The sequence below is a fragment of the Parasteatoda tepidariorum genome, chromosome 3 (assembly GCF_982258835.1).
Source record: "Parasteatoda tepidariorum strain Cologne lab strain chromosome 3, Ptep-v5.0, whole genome shotgun sequence".
NCBI lineage: Eukaryota > Metazoa > Arthropoda > Arachnida > Araneae > Theridiidae > Parasteatoda > Parasteatoda tepidariorum.
The window spans coordinates 20,346,754-20,371,211 of NC_141757.1; the positions used below are offsets into that span (position 1 = coordinate 20,346,754).

Here is a 24,458-nt window from a genome sequence, read left to right on the forward strand (position 1 = left end):
TGAGATTTGTTCATAATTTGCATTTTATTTCATCTTAAATTGAATTATTTTTTATAAATGCTTTTAAATAAATTGTGTACAAAAGAAGAAAAGAAAAACTCAATAAATTTTAATAATATCTTTTATTTCATCATTTATATTTTGAGCGGTCGCCGGTTTTCAAAGTTAATAATTGATAATTTTGAGTGCCAGTTTTTTAAATTCTCTGAATTTTAAATCAATTTGTGAAATGCAAGTAATTATTTGAAAAGTTGCGATAGTATGCTGTTAATCTGATTTTTAAAAAAATAAGACTTAATATCGTGAAAAGAAATTTATGCTGAATGCTTTTTAAATAACTCCTATTACTTAAATTATCGGCACGTATCAAGTTTGATAGAGATATTTAAGAAGAAATATCAATAAAATTTAAGATAGCGCAAGTTTTAAAATGTTAAAAAATTATCAATTTTTTTAGGATAGAGCGCTATCTTCCGATAGAGCGTAGAGGATAGAGCGCTTGCCTTCCAATAAGGTGCCCCGGGTTCGAATCCCAGCAACGGCTGGTCGATATGAATTCGCACCCGGCTCACACCGACCACAGTGCTCACGCAAAATATCCTCAATGGTAGACGGATCAAGAGTTAGAGTCCCTTTACCGTCAGGCCTACCGTACGGGTTTTTCGTGATATTCCCCTCCTTGTAACGCAAATGCAGGTTAGTTTCAACAAAAAGATTTCCACGAAGGTAAATTTCTCCCAATACTTGATCCAGGAGTTCCCTTGTCTTCTGGATTGGACACAAAATGACAAGGCTACGGAGTTGAACATAAGTAGTCGTAAACCTTATAAGGGTTGGCTACGACTATGAAATAAAATAATATTTAGCTTTGTGAATTTTTTTTGCTTTATATTTCTGTTAAAATTTTCTTTTATTTTCTTTAAAGAATCGCTACAACTGTTAAACGTACCGGCTCATGGGGCTTATTATTTACCAGCGTCTGTTCTAATATTGATCTATGATCTAATAAATCTAACACTGTTCTAATATAATCTATCACTTGATTGAAAAAAAAAAGTATTAAAATTACGAAGTCATGTTATAACTACCATTTTAATGTCTTTCATATATGTATGTATAATCTTAAAGTAAGAACTAGATTATTATTGCTATATTGCTGGTCTGGCGGTGGTGCTTTGAGGGTTGAAAAGAGCAAAAGATTCGAAATCAATTTGATACCTGGCAAACTGATTAGATGAAGTGATAGCAAATAATTTTTTATCACGTAAAATATTTCTCCCTCAGCACTTTCACGGCACTTATAACATATTTTAAAATTAAAAAATTATTATTATAGATTTTTTTGTTGATTCATTGTCCATTTGTTATACCTTCTATAATCATGACAAGAGACAAAAGAAAATTCGTACGCTTTCTACCAATATTTTGTAGTTTGAGGGTTTTATAAGGTAAAAGATAATTTTTATTATCATAAATAATCATATAAAAATCGCAGGCGAGGAACTAGATAGAGGACCTTATCTGAATTAGTCGCACTTATGAGCCATCATCAGAAGTTTTCACATGGGGTAGACTTGAGATGGGAACGGGTTCAGGCCGGGTCTGTCGCGGGCTCGGACTCCTGATAAAATTTTCATAAACTTTTTTATTACTTTTAAGCAGATTCTTGTAAATAAAAAAATTGCAATGCTTTCCCTCTGCTAGGCAGCAAAGACCTTATATCGAGACCGCAAAATTAGGCTTTTATCTGATGTATATCTCGGGCTCCGATTAAAATTCCTCGTGCTCGGGGCTCCAAAAGTGAGCCCGAATTGTAAACGCAAAGATCAAACTCTATGACGATAAATTTTATCCATAAATTTTAGCGTTATAGTTTTTAATAAATAATTTAAATTCTTACTCCAAGATAAAGTTTTTTATTAAATTTTTTTTTATCATACTAATATTTTGCTAAAATTTTCAAGGAGTTAAGCATTAAGTTGTTTTGCTTTTATTGAATACATAATTATTATTAAATATTAAGTCTTTTAATTATTTGCATAATTTAATGAGCTCACTAGAAATCTTTTTCCAACAAAATATGATTTTATTTTCAATACATACTACATATGTTTTTTTTTTTTTTGTAAGTCTTGAATACTTTCTACAAGAAAAAAAGAAATGATTTATTTTAATCTTAATTAAAAAATAATTAAAATTACATTCGTGCGATAAAAAATAATGATGAAAGATTTTTACTTGAACTGTTTTGTAAAGTCATTGTAAATACTGATTTAGAAAACGATTCGTGGTAGTCAATTTCGGGAACTATTTAGTTAAGAATTAACGTAATTTTAGAAACAACAGACAAGTAGTAAATCCGCATTACATTTTAAATGTAGTTTAAAATAAGAAAAGTAAGAGTTATCTTCTATTTATTTGCAGAATCATTTTTGATTAAAATAACTTTATAATTTGAATAGTACAGAAATATTGTTTGATTAAAATTGTCTGCATTTAAAAACTCAGACAAATGGTTCATATTATCAAATCGCAAGCGATAAATAATTTCCATTCTACATCCTCAAGTTATACAAGTTAATTATAATTTAAAAATGTCTATAACAAAAATATATTTTCAGTGAAAAGTACATTTAAATCGTTTTCCGTATTTCGGGGTTTATCAAGGTTCATGAAAGTTAACAGCTGTGTTATACTTAATGCCATAAAAAAAAAAAAAAAAAAAAAAAAAAAGCAGTTCTACTAAATCTGAGTTTTTAGCTTTTTCAACATCCACCTGTTTTTTTTTTTTTTTTCTTTCGATAAGGAGTAAAGAGATCGGGTAACCTTTCCTTTCCGCCAAGGGTAGTACTTGCTTTTGATTCTGAGAATTTCGAACGTGAAATTCCAATTGCCTTAACCATTTTCTCATGTCCATGTGAGGTCCATACCACAGTATCTCCTTCTACAGAATAATCACCTGTGGTCAGACATTCCAGTGAGTGATTATTTTGTGGTCCGCAGAAAAGGAAATGGATCATCAAGGTGTCTATTATCTAAAAATATTCTATGGGGACTGGAAGCTCTACATGGGTGTTGAAATAACGGGTTTCCACTCAAAATTATATGTGTAGATTTAATAAAGAACGCTATGAACTATCTTTTGAAAATTCTTTATTTTTGTTTCAATTTTATGAACAGTGTGATTGTTATTAGCATGTATGTATTCCGTGAATTAGTTCATATTTGTAGTTATAATTTTAATAGAAGTAGTTTTTATCGTAAACGAAATATGTTTTTATGCCTGTTATTCTTTATAAAGCGCAACGTATCTTAATAGGTGTTAAGATTTATTTAAGTTTAAAATAAATACTGTTATTATTTTCAGTTATTTTTTTCGGCTAACGTAGTTTTATGTATATAAAGAAGGAATTAGTTATTAGTTAGCGGACGTAAATTTGTCGTAAATTTATTAGTAAACAGTACACTATGGTATCTAATTTCTTTTAGTATTATATTAGTGTGAAATTAAATAGAATTTTTATTTATTATTATCATTATTTTGAAGAAATATTACTCATTACAATAAAAAAAATCCACTTATTATTCATTATTACAAATCCTTTAAGACATCAGTGCACTAAATTTTTAAAAACCAAAATGTATTTATTTACAGAAATAATTTTTGATTGCAGATTTAATTTAGCAATTTCTGTTATTTTATAATGCTTTTGACTTTCCCCCCCTTGCTCTTAAAATGACTTACTTGTACAAGAATTTACAAAAAGAAAAGAAAATACAACTAGTTAATTTTATTTTTTAATTAACACTTGAAATGAATTATGTGTGTATCAAAGACAATATTTTCTTCTCATACATGTTTCTTTAAAATAATTAAATTAGTTGCCATTAACTGAAATCTGGCGTTCCCACTTCAATTATTACTACCCAGAATAAAACTGAATTAATGCTGATATAAAAGATAAGTGTATAATTTATTTCTGAAGAAAAAAAGACCTTCTCTGGAACGATTTGCCTGAGGCATGTTGTAAAAAACTATGTTAATGTCTGTGCGTAAACATTAATGTTGCAAAAGCCTTTTAACCCTGGGTTCGGGACGCCTCTATTTGTTTGCATGTTTTTGGCGCACCCTCAAAGGTTGGATTGTGAGAATCTACCCTTGAACTTCTATTCAAAGTTACAAAATGTTCCAAAAATACATTAAAGTTTGGATTAAAATTGAGGGAGAGTTTTTTAATGCTTAATTTTCCTATTGTTTAGTGTATTAAGTCAGAGTATTTGATTTTTAAAAAGCAGTCTCGTTAAAATTAATATAGAAATTACAAGCTGTGTTAACTAAACTAATCGTCCTAACGATCTTGTAAATTATAAATTCTTGAAGCATGCGACTTGGAACTGTTTGTCCAAAGAACTGTTTAATTAAACTTCTGTTGTATTTAGCAATTTAAAATATTAATAAATTAAAATCTCCAAACTATAATTTACTATTTCTTTTCATAATATTGTTTTAACCATTTACATTATCCATCAGATTATCCATTATTACATCATCCATTAAATTAAACATTTTCAATCTTTTTATTAGTATTATTATTTACTTTAATTCAGTGAAGTAAATATTAAAGAAGCCTATCGTATTCATCATCGTTATTTATTATAGGTTTTCAGAATGAAATATCAAAACCCTTAATTTAAAGTCTAGACATATTTATTCTAGACACCATAAAAACTTTTAAAACAACTATGGATTTCTTTGTGGATATTTTGTGGTTCCCAAAACTCATTTCCTTATGTTATTTTTTACTTTAATTTATAAATAATAATATTTTTATAGTATACGCAATTATTTTAATAATAAGCATCCAGGGGTCTGTCCAGACGTTTTGTGAAAGGTCCGTTTTTCGTGAAATTGTGAAAAAATTACTCACATTCTTTCAACCAGGGTCCGCTTTTATGAATTTGTGCAAATAGGGTCCGTTATTGCAAAAAAAAAAAACTTTTTCAAGGAGTTTTTAAATTGTAAAGATATACAAGATTATGCTCAGCACTGTAAAATTATAATTAAAAAAATTAAATTTTAAAAAATAAACAGCAATTGCAGCTACTAAATTAGCGATGCAACATACAAATATTTGGTATTTAGCCTATACTGCTGAACGCAGAATATTAATTTTGGACGAATAATGGAAGAATCGTCTGCCGAAGACAAAACTTAATTCGTTTACATCCATCTTTCTTGTTTTCTGCCCTGGAAAGGGTTTATTCGATTAACAAATTAATAATGAAGATAAACAAATTTGTGAAGGGTCCGATTAAAATCATTTTGTGAAGGGTCCGTTTTTAAGTTAAAATATTTTGTGAAGGGTCCGTTTTTATGAAAAGATATTTTGTGAAGGGTCCGTTAACGGACCCAAATTTCTTCTAAACAGACCCCTGGCATCGATGCAATAGAATTTGCAGTACTTTTATTGAAATAATACATATTTATTAGAATTATACAATAATCTATTATCCAGAAAACATAAAAAAAGTGAATGATATTCATTAAATTTTTACTTAAAAGTAAATAAGTTTAATTATTTTAGAAACGACGTTACTTTCATTTATAGTAAAAAGTATTCTATGATCGCGCAATATCTATAGAAAATATTATAATAGCATCCAGATAATAATACTTCGATAACATAATGTGAAGGTTATTCATAAAATGTTTACTTTGAAGTAAATAAGTCTAACTTAAAAAAAGCGAAGTTACTTTACATTTATAGTAAAAAGTTTCGATTGATTGAAAATAAAAGAAATATTAGTATGCACAAGTTCGTCCCGTATCGAAGTACATCTACATCTTGATCATCGATTTATGCTATGATCGCACATTCTTTATTGGAAATATTATAAATAACATATTACTCATTAGTTAATATTTCCATTGTTTGTGTTAGTGCTGATAAACTTTTTGAGACAATTTTTATTTTATTACTTAATAATCGCTATTCGCAAACCTGTTTGGAGTTTGTGGTTGACGATTTTCCAGTTATTGTTCATGGCGGAAGTATGAAATACCACTCCTTACCTCAATCTACTTCGAATCGCAAACTGCCCACTCCTTATTTCTGAATCACCTGCTTGGCTAGAATTCCAATGATAATTGTGAGATTTCATGAACAAATTAAAAAGAAAATAATAAATAAGGTCGCCGAGTTCTGATTTTTTGTTTCACTGTGTTAAAATATAATTTGCGGTAGAAATTATCTAACTATCTTTAGAAAATGTGAAGCAGTTTCGTTGCATCACCAAGCTTTATCATTTGCAATAAATTATAAACGTTACAACCACAGGAATATTCGTTCTAATCAGAATATTCTTGTGGCACCTAGTTGGATGAAGCAATTTCGCAGCTAGAAGAAAACGATTCATTTTACGTGACAATTATTATGAATCTTCGCTCAGTGGTTTCATGGTCGTTTACTGGTTTTTGTTTTGAATTCCAGTTTTTAAGAAGGGCGGCGTTGAAAAAATGTCAAATTAAACTTCTTAACTTTTTTTTGCGATTGACATATGCTGGTGCCAGGTTTTCTGGGTTGATTTCATGCTCGGAATACTAAGAGCAAAGATTGGTTTTTTTCCTTTTTAAACCTAGATTTTTTGGATTATTTTTTTAGAGCTTCGTAAAGTCTTAATATTCTTTCCAAGTTACCTGGCACGTTGCTGGGTGACAATAGTTGGAGGAGTTTAAATATTATATTTTTTAGAAAATTACCGACTATTTAAAAATTTAACGTTATGTTGCCCAGATCTATTTATGCTTTTGGAACGATACGGGGTACATCGTGATTATAATAAATGAAACATTCCCGCAACGACCTAATATTTGCCGGAGATTCACAGAGGTTACGGATCCACAATTTCGTGACCCTGGTCAGTGGTCTCAATGTGATGTCAATGTGGTCCCTGGTCAGCATTGCCTCAAAATGCCGCCTTTGCTTCCCAGACAAACATCGATCTGAAGCTGGGAGGGCTAATTTATTATTATTTTTCGTAATTAATATTTCTGATAAACTTTTTAAGTTACTGCCAAATTGGTGAGATTTTTTCAACTGGAAAAATCAGTGAGAAATTAAATCAATGAATAGTTCTCGATTTCAACATAAATGCATATTTTGCATCAGGCATGATTGCTACATAAATTCATATTTTGCATCAGGTATGTTTGCTAAATAAATTCATATTTTGCATCAGGCATGATTGCTACATAAATTCATATTTTGCATCAGGTATGTTTGCTAAATAAATTCATATTTTGCATCAGGCATGATTACTACATAAATTCAAATTTTGCATCAGGCATGGACTATTCATCGTTCAAATAATTTCCCAGATCTTAAAAAATTGGAACACAAACGAATGTTCATTTTTCCAACAAAACTGTGTTCTTCAAATCAACATTTTGTTCCATCTCATAATCAGCATGGCCAAACTAGTCAAATGAAAGTCATGAATAACTAAATCGAACTTACAGAAATAAAACTAGCGTGTTATTTACCAAGAAGTTTTTTTTTTTTTTTTTTTTTCCCATGGCGAGCCTTTGAAAAACGGCCTTCAAAATAAAATTCATTTAATTTTGCTTATTTTCGAAGAAAACAATTTGCTTCTAAGTTTTCAGCTGTGAAATTAGTAATTGTTCTCAAATTGCTTTTTGTTTGCCCGTTTAAGTAATTAGCGTATCTACTAGCCTAATACTATATATCCTTCTAGCGTGGGCTTGTCCGTGTTCATTGGCATTAAATCTTTGTTCGTACCGTTCTTAAATGACAGGTACCGTCTAGACACGTATAGACCTCTGCACCACACCTACAAAATTATTATTTTCCTCCTGCCCTCCTGAAGAACTTTCGAAGAAAAATTGCAAAATCATTCTCCTACCATCCCTTGGACACTTTTTTTTTTTTGAAGAAGTGGTCTGCAGAATTATGTGGGTGTGGGCAACAGCCTGGACCACGGAATAAATTGATGGAGCAAAACAAGAATTAAAAAAGATGGCTTAGAGCTCTATTTTAGTTCAGAAATATCGACTTCGTTGGGTGGAACCCCCCCCCCCCTTGCACTATCTCTTCAAACTCCTGGGTAGGTAGCTGTTCAAAAAGCAGATAGCTAAGGATCGTTACGCTACTGTCTACGCCTCAAATGATGTACGCCCTTTATGGAAACACCTCCAGGTAAAAAAAAAATTATAGTGGGCTCTGAATCCGAGGGAGAAAAAATTGCAGCGGGGTTTTTAATTGCAGTTCTTATCTCCGAATCTTCGCACTTGCTGTAATGTTTCTTTCGGTTCCTGCTTTTTTTTTTCTTTTTTTTCTGGTGCGCGTTGAAAAAAATTAAGTATTTTTTTTTCTCGTCAGGATTACTTACTAAGAGTAATTTCATGATCCGGTGAACTCGACTACCGGTTCATCAGGTGCGCATCAGTAGTTAAATATCGCTATTTTATTTTTGTAACTGTAACTGTGCACTGATATTTTTTCGAATTCAAGTCTTATAGGTCAGATTTTAAGGTAAATAAAGAAATCGTAACAGTTAAGTATCTGTCAATTGTTGTTGTTCAGTAATATCGCTTGCTGAGTGTGGGGGGCGGAGTTAATCGACAATACCAACCGTCATCTATCAAAAGGTACCTCATGATTGAATCAAGTTAGCATGCCTTATATACTACTGAATGATGTTTAACTTTTGTAGTGGTAGTTACGCCACAGTACTCCCCCACCAGAATTTTATCAGGGATATAATTCGATGAACAGATCTCACTAGTTGATGTACTTGTGAATGACCGGGAGAGAGTCACCGGATTTTTTGAGTGCTGAATGTGAGAGGTGTATTAACATCACAGTCGAAGTCGCTCCTGTGTTGCCATTAGCAGTCGAGAGTATGCAGGCGTTGAGAGTGTAGGCGATGTGTGAATGTTCGGGACGAGACTGAGAAGCAACAGCGCAGGAGGTGAATGATGCATTCACAAATAGCAAATCAACTGTTCAATGTGGACTATCCATCGAAGTAGGCGTAACCGTTAAGAAATTGCGAAGTGGGCGTTACTTGCGTGAGCAAATCACGTTCGAAGGTCACCAATGTGGGGGGCGGAGTTAATCGACAATACCAACCGTCATCTATCAAAAGGTACCTCGACATAGAGTCGAGTTAACATGTCTTATATACTAGTGAATTGTAGTTGTAATTTTGTAGTGGTAGATACGCTACACTGAGCTATAAGCGATAAGCAGAGAGCTCGCCGCACTTAACTCTACTCAATATCGCTTGCACAAAATCTAGCTTATTACAATCTAGGGTGAACGGAGTATGACAGTAATTACAAATTCATATGTTTATTAAAATAAAAATTTACAGTATTTTATTCGAATATGAGTTTCTATATATATAACTATATGTGGCGGATTAAGATCAGAATGATTATGGTTTTTACCTAAAAGGAATATTGAATTAAATGAAATTTTCTTAGAGGTACCCAACATTTCTTTTATTTTGCGGTTCAGTTATCTTATTATTGCTATCAAAAATGACTTCGTCTAGAAAAAATGAAACAACAAATAATACATTTTTAATACATTCTATCTGAAGCATATTATTATGGAGCATACTATTATTCCATTCAAAATTTGCAAAAAGGAGAAATTTATACGTATACTATGGATTTTCTTGAAAGAAAATAGACATTGACTTTTTAGGGGTTTAAATACCAATAATCAGATATTTTATAAAACTTAGCTTCTTATTTTGAGTTTTTTAATCTTTAAACATTTGAATGAACTAAAAAAAAAGAGTCATTGGAGGTTGAGTGTAGCTTTATTAGCCATTCGTATTGTACGCAGATCAAATTTTAATGAAACTCTAGTTTTATTTCTATTAAACTTAAATATTTCATTGCTAAATATATTTAAAAAAAATACTTTAATTTTATTCTCTCCATCTATTTGCTAAATAAAGCATTTATAGATAGTTGGAATCGTAATAAATATTGTTTGGAAAATAGCCGGTGAATAATAGAATTCTACTTTTATCTGACATAGTAAAATCTTGTTTGGTGTAGATGTTAGTGTGAGGAAAATGTAGCAGTACATAAACTTCTAAATGCTTTAAACAAGCAATTTTTTTTTAAATTTTATGATTTATTCCTTATTCAACAAAACATTCTATTTTTTCTCACCATAAAACGAAGTCCGAACTTTCCCCGAGGGATAAGAAAAAAAAGTAGAGAAACCATTCATTTCATTTGTTCTTAACTGGAAATAGAATCGGGAGCTATTTTAAAACCTCAAAAAGATAATTCGAGCTTAACGATTCTAACTAACGGTTTTGAAGAATCGTTGGAGCAATGAAAATATGGAAAAGTTTAACAACATTAAACACCGCACTAATATCTGTGGGTTGAGTTGTTTCACGCCCTGCTGCCTTCTTCTACGGAGGTACCATTCGAGACAAAGCGAGCGTAAAGCTGTATCTCTGTTTAAAGAAGCTCCCGAAATACACCAGCATCCAGGCGAATCTGCAGCTGTGTCGTGACAGTAGGAATTCCACGAACGATTTTCACTCTTCTTTGTTGTTTTCATTTTTTTTATACAGATATATATTTAAACTGCTGATTTCAAAATCACGACTGTCCACAATATTCTCCAATGGGCGTTTTACTAGTGCATTTTTTTGCAGGAATAATTATTTATGGTGAGCATTGTGATAAGTGTGAGGAACTATTAACCCGATCGCGTGTGCTTATTTAGAACAGTTAAAACGATTCTGCTCTCTATTTTTGTCGTGCATTAACTTGCAGAATTGGTTGTGATTTTAGAATTATTTTTTTCCCCTTCGTACTTCGATATGAGAACTCATTTAAACTAACCATTTGAATGTTTTGGAGCTTTTCAAACAGATCGTTTAATTTTCTACATATTCTGTTAATTGTTGATGTAATCTAAATTATTGCACACTGTCTGCACGAATTTTCAATTAACGATGTAAAAAATGATTTTATTACTTCCTTATTTTTCACTAGCATTATTTTATTAATGCACACACTCCATTATTGAATGTAATAAAATATAGCTTGTGCTTTAAAATGATTGATATATGTATTCAACAATAGCAGTAGATACGTTACTAATGTTATTTTCGTAACTGGTAGATTCTTTTCAAATTGTGCTTATAATTATTTAAGATTTAAAAGATGACTGATTTTTCATTGCATGATTCTTTACTGTGTCATCAATTTCTAACGTTTAAAAACGTATTAATTCAGCGTTTATAATGGTAACCAGTTACTCATATAGCTCGAAAAACTGTCAAATCCCTAGACTTGCAGCATCTTAGACTGATATTCTGAAATTAAACGACAAAAAACGTGATCACAAGCAAATTGGTCTTGTAAAATTAGTGAAACAGCATATATGAATTGGAAAACAAAGAAGCAACTCGAAACTTTTAATGATAACTTAGTTTAAATTATTTCTTAGTTGTATCAGAATAAAATGTTCTTATATAGGTCGCAAAAAAGAAGAAAAAAAGTGTTTGTTCAAATCGATTTAAAATACACAAGTTGTTAGCGTAAAAAGAACTATTTTCTTTGCAGTTATATTTCTTATTACTGTCATTAAGAACTTCACTAATTTAAAAACGTTACAAAAAATAGTTTGAAGGGCTTGAATATAAACAGACAGTTGAAATACAAATAAAACAAGCAATAACAAGACACACACATCTTGAAAATGCTCTTTAGATAAAAGCTCTATAATAAATCTCACGTTACAACCCTTCCCGAGTTATCTAAATTAGTTATGTTGCCAGAACCATTTCTATTAAAAGATGTAATAGTCTCATTTTGCTGCTTTTAGCTCGTAAGTTATTTCCGTCGCAAAAGATTTATAATAGGATACGACGAAACCTTAGAACTGTCCATCTTTGACTATCAAATAAAGAAACTGAAAAAAAAAAAAATTCTTAGAAGACGAGAAACAAAACACCGGGGAGGAGAAACAGTTAAAAAAAAAATAATAATAATAAATGTCTGTTCCATCTCATTCCGCCCACTGAGAATATAGAAGAAAATAATAAAATAAAATTAAAAAAACTTTCCACCCATTGAAGTGAAGTGTGAAGAAAAAAAGAAATGACTGTAGAAATCTTTTTTTAAGCGGAACGTCAAATGAAATTTTATCGTTTGCTGTTCGCTGGTTATTTGTCCTACGGTCCGCGTTTTCTATTTTAAAGAAACGAAAACAAGTGAAATGGGTAAAAAATAAAAATGATATCTGTTTCTTGTATTTCTCATATTTTGTCTGCTGTTTTTTCACACTTGTATTTTGATTTTTTTTTTTTTTTTTTCGTTTCACGGGAAAGAAGAAAGACTTGTCTGAATAAGAAAGGGTGCGAATGACGGCACCATGTGGTGCGACGGGGGAAGGGGTATCAACTTCCTTCTGGTGATGAAAACCATTATTGCATCACTGCATATAGAATATTTTTTTCAAGTTTATAGGAATGGAATACAGCGCTTCTAAGAAGAAGAAAAAAATTTAATTTCAAAGCTATGAATAATGCAGTGTTATTATAAATATTTGTAAAGTATTCCGTGCTATCATTCATTGCACTAAACTAAAGTTTTTGCGATAATTTTTAAGGAAACGGTTTTAAAATAATTCGAGATTATTACTGAATGAATTTATAATATTTTGAATAGTAGTTATATTTATGAATGTTTAATATTATATTGGAATAAAATATAGTGCATCTAAGTAAGTAATCAAATGCTTGAATAGTTTTACGTGCTGTCATCATTGTTAAGTATTTCAGAGTATTTTGCGATTGTTTTTAAAGAAACAATAAACATTGTTTATTAAATATTCAATGTTTGTTAAATATTTGCATGTTTTTATTTTTTTATATGTGATAGTCTGAAAATTAAGTTCTTTTAAGGAATAAATAAATACAAATTAATTTTTATTTTTAGTTGTGTTTTTCATTTCTCATGCTATATTATTTTTTCGCTATAAATTCTTTTAACGCATTTTTTTTTAGCATTTTGTGAAATTATTTATTTAATCAAATAACTTTTACCATTCAAATTTTATGAAAAACTGAAACATGGCGTTTCATAAAAGTTTTGCTGACTTAAATTTCTTAAACTTTTTTACTGTACAGTAACAGAAATATGTTTGAATTTAAAGTGATGTTTTATTTATTTTCTTGTTTTGATATTATGAATGTTCTGTTCGCTATTTTTTTAGGGCTAAAATAATGCGAAAATCATAAGAAAATTACTGATTCTGAATCTTGATACAACAGAGAAAAATCTTTTATATATTTTTTTCTATTATATCCAGTAATAATGGAAGAAAAAAAATACCACCAAAAAATGTCTTACATTCGACTAATTGCTCTCCGTTCAGGTGTTTTCAAACAATGTATGTTTTTGTCCCCATAAAACAGACCGCTATCTCTAAAGAAAAAGAATTAATTTCACACTTAAAGTACCATAAATTTTTCTACGCTTTTTCGGTTTTCTTTATTACTGTGTTTCTGAAGAAAAAAAAGAACTGAATAACCAAAAAAACTACCATCTCCTCCAGACTGAAAAAAAGAAAAGAAAAAAAACCTGAATTCTGAGGAAGTTAATTTCCTTTGCTAGGCCCCGCTGTATTTTCTTCGCTCATTATATACCTCGGCATCAGGTGCTTCGAAAGCTGCAAGTGGTTAATGGGCTCCTCTTTCCAAAATGGGGACGATGTGTTGAGGAGGGGGAAATACACCCCCTTTTCCCCCCACCAAATGCCTTTGAAAGCTTGGAAATGAGCAGTTTTTGGTTTGTTGCCATCTTTCCTGCAAGTTTTTTGGGGATCGTCTGTTTGACAGTTGATGAGGCAGGTGAAAATGGCGTTGAAAACCTCTCAAATGTTTGGAAAACACTTAAGCTGTTTGGCGCCAAGAGATTTCTGTTTACATGAATCTTTGTCGATAGGTCTTGATACACACAAGTGACTGTCACTTGATAAAGATTTGTTTGATCGGAAAAATGCATCGAATTTTTATAAAATGGCTATTTAGAATGTTTGAAGAATTTGTTTCTTAACATTCATTTCTAGACTGGCTTCTTTTGTTTGTATACAACAGGCATATCGGACTCAATTCGGCCGAAATTAAGTGTTGGCCTAGAAATGGAAGCAAAAATAAGATTTTTATTTTAATTAGTTGAAAGATATAAGATTTTCTATTCTTCTAATATATATCTTCATAAGCAATTTTGTTAATAATGGCAGAAGTAATAGAGATTAATTAAAAATATTTAGAATTTTATGTGTCAATGAATAAAAATGCTTAAAACTAAAATTTTAATTTTTTAATGTTTTGGACATCTTTTTAATAAAGCTGATATTCTAAAAAAAATAATTAATTTCATAGAATTTTCTCATTACGATTTCATTTCTATACACTTTCTCAATTACAATTCCACATAATGATAACAGTTTTAGAAAAATGTTGGTATTTATAATAAACATATCTGTGAGCATTATTAGCATTGTCATAGACTAAATGCTGGCGTTTTTTTTTATAACGAGTTATTTTTTGCAATAAACATATGACATATGTTTATTAAAATTTAAAAGGATTAGGAAAATTAGAAAAGCAAAATTCAAATTCAAACATAAATGAAATTTTTTGTTATTCATATTGATCTGTGTTCTGTGTAGGAAGTGTTATAAGGTTTGCAGTTTTATAACCTTGTTAGAAAATAAGAAAGTAAATTATTCTCTGGTGTACCTTGCTGCTTTGCATTTAATTCATGATAAAATATAAATCTAACGTTTTAAATTCTTACAAAACACTTACTGAGGTAATTTCATATTGAAGAAAAGACAGTTTGCAGATTTTCATAAAACTAATATTCAGACTTAAAAATAACCGTAATTGTATGAGAAAGAAACGTAGAATTACGTAGAATACATGACAAGTTGGTGAGAATTCTTTAAACAGAGAAGATTAACGATAAATTGTAATTATTGTATGTAAATTGTGTAGGTAGTCCACTTTAATGGTTAGCGAATTAAAAATCCTTAAAAAATGCATTTAGATCAGCGTTTCTCTATTTTAGCTTACAGTTTTGAAAATTTTGTAAACTAACCAGCTAGGTAAACAGAAAAAATGGTAACGGAGAAAAAACACAGAAAAGAAAAGCACTGGGAAAAAAAAGAAGAAAAAAACCATCATTATTTATTGCTAAAATGCAACGATCGATTAAATTCGGGCCACTTAACCCGAATTTATTGTAATTAAATCATTATTCCAACTTAATTAAATATTTATAAAAATTAATTAATATGAAAGGGTAAATTTAAATTTTACCTCTTGAAACCTTCATCGTTTCATTCTATGTAACAAATTGATTAGGATTTTTCAGAAGTTTAGAAATTGTTCTACATTTCATTGATTACACTTATTGTATTGTGATACAATAATATACAAATCATACTTTTCCGGTACTATTTTTTTTCGTGATTAAGCCAGCTATCATTTGCCCCGCTAACTGGAGCTGGTTAGCGTGAGTAGTGGTCAAGATTCCCTCTCCTAGACTTTTTAAGTTTCGATAATTTAACCTCTGCTGTAATCACAACGAATAAATTCGTTATTAGCGTAAGGTTTTTTTGATCGAAAAAAATTCTTAGTATGGAACTAGTGATGAACAAAAAGAACAGCGATTGCGAAGAATGTCATCAAAATTGTCACTTATGTTGGCGTTTTCCAAAATCCCTGACTGACGAAACTAGTTTGGCGAAGGACAGAAATAATGATAAAACTGTGGGTATAGGGAAGGGGGGTTAGGTAATAGCAGAGGAACAACTCAACCTTTCAACCTCCAGCTTTTTGACACTCAAAATTGAAGTGCTGATGCTGAAATTCATTAAAACCTCCTCGGCAGAAGAAAAATAAAAACTAGGCCTAGTCATAAACGAAGCTCTCTCTCCTTGGGGCCTTTTAACCAATGAATATATAAAAAAAAAATCCAATTTGAGAGACTAGGAGGGGGCTAAAATCTGTTCTTTTTTTATTTATTTTTCTTTTCCATCTGCGGAGGCGGTACGCAGAAAGACATTTCGTTTTCCATTAGGAAGATTGGTTGGATTGAAATTGCAGTTGAATTTGAACACGGTGCGGTTAAATTTATTTGGTGGATGGGGTAGGTTCTCGACCCTCGGTGGAATGAAGAAAGAAAAAAAAAATCATTCTTTTCGGTCTTGGATGCATTGCCAAGTAAAAACAAAACAGAATGAGGCAGCTGCTTCACCAGGTGTGGTTAGGCGATAGTAAAAATATCTGGAGAATAAATTTTTCTGTGGGTTCTTTGTTGTTTTTGCTTGCATAAACAACTAGGCAAGGAAAAAAAAAATAAAAAGATAATGGTGCACACGCATGCTTCCCACATTTTTATTATTATTATTGTTTTAAGATCAAAAAAGTCATTGTTTGATGCTTTAAACACTAATCTGCCGGAAAACTCTTATTCACTGTTATTAGTGGCAATTATTGACAGATTAAATCGTTGGTTTATTTTTCTACATGAAACAATGTTTTTTTTAAAGAGCTGAGAGTAATATATCGATGCATTGTGAAATATCGATATTTTATTAGTGACGCGATAACGTCATTTTAAATTGTATTAGCGCAATATGTTGTGAAATTGATATTTACCGCGTCATCTTACCTTAAATATCGGGTGTATATTAATTATCAACAACGAGAAATACAGACTATATTTTCAAATGTAACAACGATACCTTGAAATTAGTTCGATAACTATTCGATATAATTTATCATCAGTTCGTGGAAAATCCATTTGAATTCTCCGGAAAAGTTCCGCAATATATAATCAAATTCCGATATTTGAACAATTTATCGCAATACATTGTTATATATCGATAATATATGACACTTTATCGTGGTATATCGTTAAATTATATATATTTTAATATTTAATGCGATATTATGTTTTCGATACCTGCTATCGCTATTCCTTAAAGAACTCAGTTTCTTTATAGTGATTCTTATAATTATTCTAGTGATAGAGTAAAACATGTGATGAGGAATGTAATGATAAATTTGCTTTATTGTGTTCTCGAATTTTTGATCTTAAGTTTGAAATATTAGTATTTGTTCGTGATGCACTTAACATACTTATTTTTTCGTTCACTGGAGAAGTGGTAAACGTCTTAACTTAAATTAGTATGTTTAAATTTAAATATGATAAAAGAATAAAATAATTCAGATAGTAAAGATCATTGTGTTCAAAAACTTTTTGGTCATTTTTTTAGAAAATCTAATTATTTCTTTCAAAAAAAAAAAAAAAAATTCCGACCTTAAACTGGCTTTATGAATGTGCTTTATTATGGACAAAGGCAATATTAGTAGACGTCTTTCACAATCAGACAGTTGATAATTTCGGTTTTTTTTTTTTTTTTTTTTTGACATTTAAATATTAACAATTTTATACAATTTCTTTCGTGTGCAACTTATTTATGAGACGGAAATGGAATAAACTTTAAAATCAGTTAAAATTCATAACCATAAATATATTTTTACTAATTTTAACACATATTTACAAGAAAAGGTTTCGCATTTTTTCTTTAAGAAAAATTACCTCGACTCGCCATACTTTTTTTTTTGTCAGCCAGTTAGAATTATTCCTTAAAAGAAGTAAATGGAATTCCTCTAACTTCGTTCTTAAAAAATGTCATTAATAAAACAAAAAGGCAATTGGATTTTCTGCGATTTCAGAAATAGGAAAAATAAGAGGGGGGGATGTGCAGGTGGTGGCTCTCCTCCTAGCACAAGCAAACGATAAACAAGAGAAATCTATTCGCTTGTCACCTGCTGTTTTTTTTCTTTCTTTTAAGTAATATGAAGTGTTCCTGACCTCGACCAGAAGACTCTAAAGAGCACACCCCCTCTGCTGTAAATTGGATCTGGGTCCAATTTCTCCTGCTGCATCAATTTAAATCCCCACCTCCACTTCTTGAAGGAGGAAAAAAATAGACATTGATGGGAATTAATTATTGCAGCTTAAAATTCATTTCTTTCACCTGTTGAGGGGATCATAAGATTTGATGGGTTTGAAGTAAAATGAAGTGAATTGCTGCCAAGATCTGATGTTACTCGAGAGGGAGTGCCCCTACCCAAGTTTTAAAAGCCGCAAGATTTTGGAGCAAGAGACAATTTTTCTGGAGTCGAACTAGATCCTTTAGATTGAATTTTTTTTTTTATTTAAATTTTTTTTTATTGTTCTGAATGTTATTTAAACACGTTTGAACAGATATATTACTTAAATGAGAATTATAACAATTATTTAAAACTTATTTTCATTTTATTTCTGTGAAAAATTGATGTTAGATTGAATGAAACTAAACTACTTGTAATTTAAAATGTAATTGTTAACAAATAAAATCTAATACATGAATTAATAAAATTAACATTTAAGTGAATATTAAAAAGTAATTGGTTTGCTCAGAAAAATATCCAAAGATTGAGAATTATTTATTGATTTTATCGATTATTCATATTATCAGAATTCGAACAATATTTATTAAATATTCTAGGTTATTATTAATTTCTATAAAACTAAATTTTATCTAAAATTTATTGTTGTGTGCTAAAAGAGCAAATAAATAACAAAAAATGTAACATTTCAACACTCATATTTATAAATAAAGTTCGGAAATGTCCCTGAGTAAAGAAAAGTATGCAAATTATGAAAGTAATAAAAAATTGAATTTCCTAGCAAGAATTCATAATGGAATTTAGTGAAAATAACAATTTGACTTTTTAACTTATTTATTTACTGTCGTGGGTGTGGTTGTTGGCCATCTAAAGCGGGTGGAGTTTTCGCCTGTTTGGAGTTTTTCTTATTACATATGGCCGTGGAATCAAATATTCAGACAACTCACTTTCCACTATCGCCTATAATTTTTTTTAAAAAGAAATAGCGCAGAAACAAGTTTCGATAATGACATGTTTTATATTTTATTAACTTCGTAGATAGGTTTTGAATTATGTTTTTATTTCCAGGCAAATATAGATCCATATACCGTTTTATTTTGATCCGCGAAGTCTATAAATTGGTCTTTTTTCGAATTTTAGAAAGAAAATTGTTTATTAGCATAAGTCATTCAACTTTTGTGTTAATATGTTTTGGTTTAGGGTAGTTAAAATGATATTTAAGTCAACAATTGACTTTTCATCATCAGTTTTCAGTGTTTGTTTAGACTATTTTTGAATTCCCAAAGAGGAAGACTTCCAAATTGGTTTATAATCCAAAATTTTTAAGAAAACGTAACCAAATCTACCCAAACCGGCTATGCAGTAGTTTACTAAACTTGTGCCACAACGCTACTTCGTTGCTCGAGTGGGAAATTTGTTAATTTATGTTAAAATTTTGTTAATAAATAATTTTTCTGCTAAAAATTATGATATATAGTTCTGGTGATAAGTTTTCATAATTACTGCAATTCCAGACAGGAGGAATTTAATGTTATTGACGGATCCCAAGTTACAAATTAGTTGTTCCAAAAGACCTTAGAGCACCCAATCACATTGATTTAATCGATTTATCTGATCAGTCAAGCCCTATATTTTTTTTTAGTTTTCACGATTAATCGATTCAAAATAAGCAGTATAAAGAATTTACAAAGCATGCATAAATAACACATTATTTTAAGTGTTCGTACGATTGTGACAACTTGCGAGTCACACATTTTGATTAATACTGAAACATTTAAAAACTGCAGATGTTTATGTAAAGTTGCGTGGCGCGTGACAAGGGTGTATGGTGATCTTGTGAAGTGTAACAAACAAGAGGGGGCCAAAAATATTGAAAGAAAGTGTGACAGCATTTACGGATGACTTCTTAAATAATATTTTAAATTCCAGAAAACGTAGTTGCCCAATGCAAACAAAGAGAAAAAAAAGACTTTTTATATGAAAAGTTTCTTTAGTCACTGCAATTCAAATGGCGCGTGCCATCATGATTCACATCATCTGCAATGGACCTTGAGAAACTATGATTAAAAGATGATGGCAATTATAGGGGTGTGCAATTCATTCTGATGCTTTAAAGATCAGGATATCGAGAGAGTAAATCCCATAGCGCGCTTTTCTTTTCTAACCCTTTCTTCACGATCTCTTTACTGGGGGTCTTCTTTTAAGTTAAAAGGCTGCAAGGGCGTTGCTGCTAAGATATATCAAAGAGAGGAAAGTTATGTAAGGATCACTTAGCGTTTTGTTGTTAGCTGTCTTGTTTGTAAGAGGAAAACACCCAAATTTACGTCTGGTGCCAACGCCTTAGGACCGGTATTTGACCAATCACAGTCCTCCTCATATCTCAGCTGTTTTGATTGAAAAAAGGGGTTTATCAAGTGGAGCTGATATAATTTGCCTAGAACTTATCAACTTTGCATTTGTTATTGCATATTTTTGAATGTGCTATTTTTGAATATGACATATTTTTTAAATTATTAGCTTTTGTAAAATCGAATTATACGCTGTGCTGTTAGGAGATTTTTTTGGGAATTTTAAACCATACAATCGTATTGTGACTTAAAGCAGATGCTAATTTTAACTATATGAGCAGTAATATAATTCATTCTAGCACCGTAATTTTGATTACCCATAATTCAACATAACTTGATTTCCCGATATCATGATTCAACTTGATTATTTAAACCGGATCAGCTGATATTATGGTTCAAATTGATTACTTATTACACGATACTGAGGTTAAACTCGAGCGGAAACATGATTCAGTTTAACTTCTTATTAAAGCTGCAACAAATTCGCAACTTTGCTTTTTTGTTTAAGCTCTTATATGGTGGTTGAGAGTTAAGAATTAAAATTTTCCAATACTTTAAAAAACTCTCAGAAATGTAAATTAAATTAAATGGTGTTTTATCTGAATTTTAGAATTATTTATTTGTAATGTGGGGCAGGATAACTTTTTATCAAATGTACTGAATCAAGTGTCTTACATAAAAACTAATATTTTGCTATTACTAGAAACAAAAAATTGCCTTTAAAGCGGAAAGTGAAGCAAAATGGTACTTTAAGTTCTAACATGATAGTTTCACATAAAAGCGTTTTTCTGAAAGTATCTAGCTGAATCAGTTTGAATTCATAACTTCAAATTAATTAAGACAAATAATTTTAGAACCAACAGACCAACAGGAGCTTAATTACCAAATGGTTCCAAAAAATTATCAAAGGATAATCAAGGTTCCAATGCAATTGAGGTTCAAAAAAATAGGTTCTTCAGTATTGCTTTATTTATCAATGGTTACTATGCATGGATTTATTTATTGGCATTATAAATCAGCCCCTTTCGTAATTGCCCCTCTAATAATCCCAAAATTAAATGACCTTATGGCCACGCGTCTGCTGCCAACATCTTGCACAACTTAACTCCCTGCATCGCCAAGTCGTGATCATGGTCGTGACGCGAAGCTGGTATCATTATCTTCTGCTTACTTTTTTCTTTTGTTGTGGCGAAACGAAGCAAGAATGATCTCATTTTAGGAGTTGGAAGAACAATGTTTCCTTTTTTTTTCTGCACCAGATGTATATTGTTATTGTTGCCAATCTTTAAACGAGATTACTTGCTAAGAAACTTAAAACCTCTTTATTTTTTGTCTAATTCCCTTTCGCTGGACAGGAAGTCATACCTTCAAAAATGATTCAACCAATTAATTCTGTGTCCGTGGATTTTCAATAAACCCAAAATGGCACGAATAATGTATGTAATTAAGGAATATAATATGTCAAAATGGCCCACAGTTGCTCTTTAAGTGGTAGTTTTTGGCTCATAAAGAATTTTTTAAAATCATTTTATTATTATTCAGAGTGCGTAGCGTTTTTTAAAAAGTGCTTAAATGTGCTTTTTTTCATTGGATGTTTTTAAAAAGTGCTTAATTTTTTCTTTTTTAAAATGAAATTTTTCCTTTACCATGTTGATTTTCGCTACGAATTATGCAAAAAGAAATAGTTCACATTGTTCTATTCAACGTTTTCACAATTAATTCAATATTTATCTATTTCGGCGTGTTGTCAGTCCGTAGCGAATGAAAACGCCATTCGTTTTACATGATTCAAAATTTTATGATTTTTGACAATTGTCAAAAACAATGCCAAAAGTTTTTTTTTTTGACATGACGGTTAAAACAAAATAAAACCGTCAATTGCCAAAAACTTTCCAAACCTGTCTAATTATGATATTTTTTTATAAAAATATTTTTTGAGTGCTCGAAAAGTGCTTATTTTTTGTTTAATAATTTGGCTACGTACCCTGTTATTTGTTATGAAGGAATAATAAACACAATAAACTGAGAAAAATACAGAATTAAAGAGTAACTAATTAACGTATTATGCTTTGAGAATTATTAAACTAAATTTTGGATTTATTAATTATCTGTAAATAATGTTTTTTATTTTAACTCCAAAAAGCAAGGAATAGTCAGGGAAAGTTAGAAAAAAAAATTGTAAAATTCCTATATTATGCCTGGAAATCTTAGAATTGTCAGTAACAGCAGTTATTGAAATTCAAGTTAAATAATTCTAACATCTATAACAATTATTTTATACAATTCCACTTTTGAGTGAAACTTTTACATTATCATTCTAGTATGCGTTTTTGCTCACAAAATCCAATATCTGACATTCCAAACAGAGAAAATCAGAGTTTTCTGATGAATAATTGCATGGTATAGATTAAAATATGGTATGGATTTTCATTGAAATTAACCTTATGTTATACTTGGAAAAGTTTATTTTTTGAAATTGAGTGGGAACCCTGATGAACATAACCGAAGAATACATCCTGCCAGAAAACATAACTACCTGTAAACCGTAATATAAAATCTCGCCGGACTTAAAATGATTTATTTTTTCGGTTTAAGGAAATCAGCTAATTTATTGAAAAGTTTCTTCGTTATTTCCGCATAGTCTTATATAACATTATACAATTTGTAAATAATTTTTCTTTATATTGTAGTTTTCATAAAAAATTAGCCTTCGGCGTTCGATATCTCATTACAAACCATTTTGTGTAAATTTACTACAGCATTATTCTTGTTGTTCTTTCCTATAGTTGTTTATTTTGTTTATTTTTCATTAGTATTTTCCAGACTTGGAAAATTTTCACGCCTGAATTCCGCCAGAACATTTTTCACCTAGATTCCACACATAAGGAATATTTTGTTAAAGTTACTAGAGCGTTACTTGTTGAATTAAACAAATTTTGTAATCTAATTGAATTTTGATATCTTAGAAAGGGAAATGGCATTGTAAATCTCTCAAACTGAAAATGATTTACAACTGCTTTTTTTCTGCTCTTGATTTAGCACCATTGTTAAAAAATAAAACTTGATAGCAGTTCTTTTTGAATTTATGCGCCTGGAATTGGACGTCAATATGTTGACTCACTTCTGTGTAAGAAATTTAAAACAATAAATTGAAAAGAAGAAGAAAATAAATACGTCTAGATGGGGGGGGGGGGCGTGTTGTTCCATAGAATTCTATATTGTTGAGCGAATTTCTCACATCAAAAACTCGAAATGAGGCGGAAAATTTCGGTTTGTTATTATGGCGTTTCAATAAATTTTTTTAAACACAATCCAAGCATAAATTTTGCCTTACGATTCATTTTATCACTTAAACTATGTAAAAGTAAGGGATCGCAAACGATAAAAGATGGCTGAAGTCAAAAATTGTTGAAATGGAAGAAAAAGCTTCTAATAGAATACAAACTTTTTATTATCGTTATTTAAAGGAAAATATCATAAACCTAATTAAATGAAATATACCTAATTAATTCTAATTTGCTCATTGTTTGGCTTTTATTAAATAAAAATCACCCAAACACACGAAGACACGTGGCATGATAAATTATCTAGAGAAAAATTAGAAATAATTTTCTTCAAGTTAATTCTAAATAGCTCTCGTCTCTAAGAGAAGTTCCTTAGATATTAATTTTTTCCCTTCTTTTTTTTATTTATGTTTGCTTCTAATTTTGTTGGTTTATATATAAGGGTATTATTAATCTTGAAAGGAGTCCAAAGTTTTTTAGTTCATTAGTTGGCGGTGGTGGTTTTGTCAAAGTATTTTGTTGACTGTCTCGTCGCCAAATAGTCTCATAACTGTTCCTGAATGATGAAAAATAACCCATCAGTGAAAATAGGACTTCTGAGAAAACGCCAGCAATTCATATTTCGTAACTGCACACATGTATCAGTGTCTAGTTCCTTCAATTAAAAAGAAATAAATAAATAAAATTAACTAAATTGCTTTTATCCATATACGTTTTTAGTCTTCATTAATTCATGAACTTTCTAAGCAATTAGTTTGGAGTCAAAATCTGATTTTTGCGTTTT

General features: G+C 30.3%; 1 protein-coding gene and 1 long non-coding RNA gene across 2 annotated transcripts in view; one reads left to right on the forward strand and one right to left on the reverse strand.

Moving 5' to 3' along the window:
• LOC107439303 (neural cell adhesion molecule 1) overlaps positions 1–24,458 on the forward strand; it is an 80,842-nt gene that overhangs the window by 377 nt on the left and 56,007 nt on the right. The gene's annotated exons all lie outside the window — the stretch shown is intronic.
• Positions 5,694–12,127, reverse strand: LOC147813463 (uncharacterized). The gene is made up of 3 exons (XR_015432443.1): positions 9,250–12,127; positions 7,320–8,615; positions 5,694–7,178 (listed from the first exon to the last, which is right to left on the reverse strand). It is a non-coding gene; the product is annotated as an uncharacterized LOC147813463 (long non-coding RNA).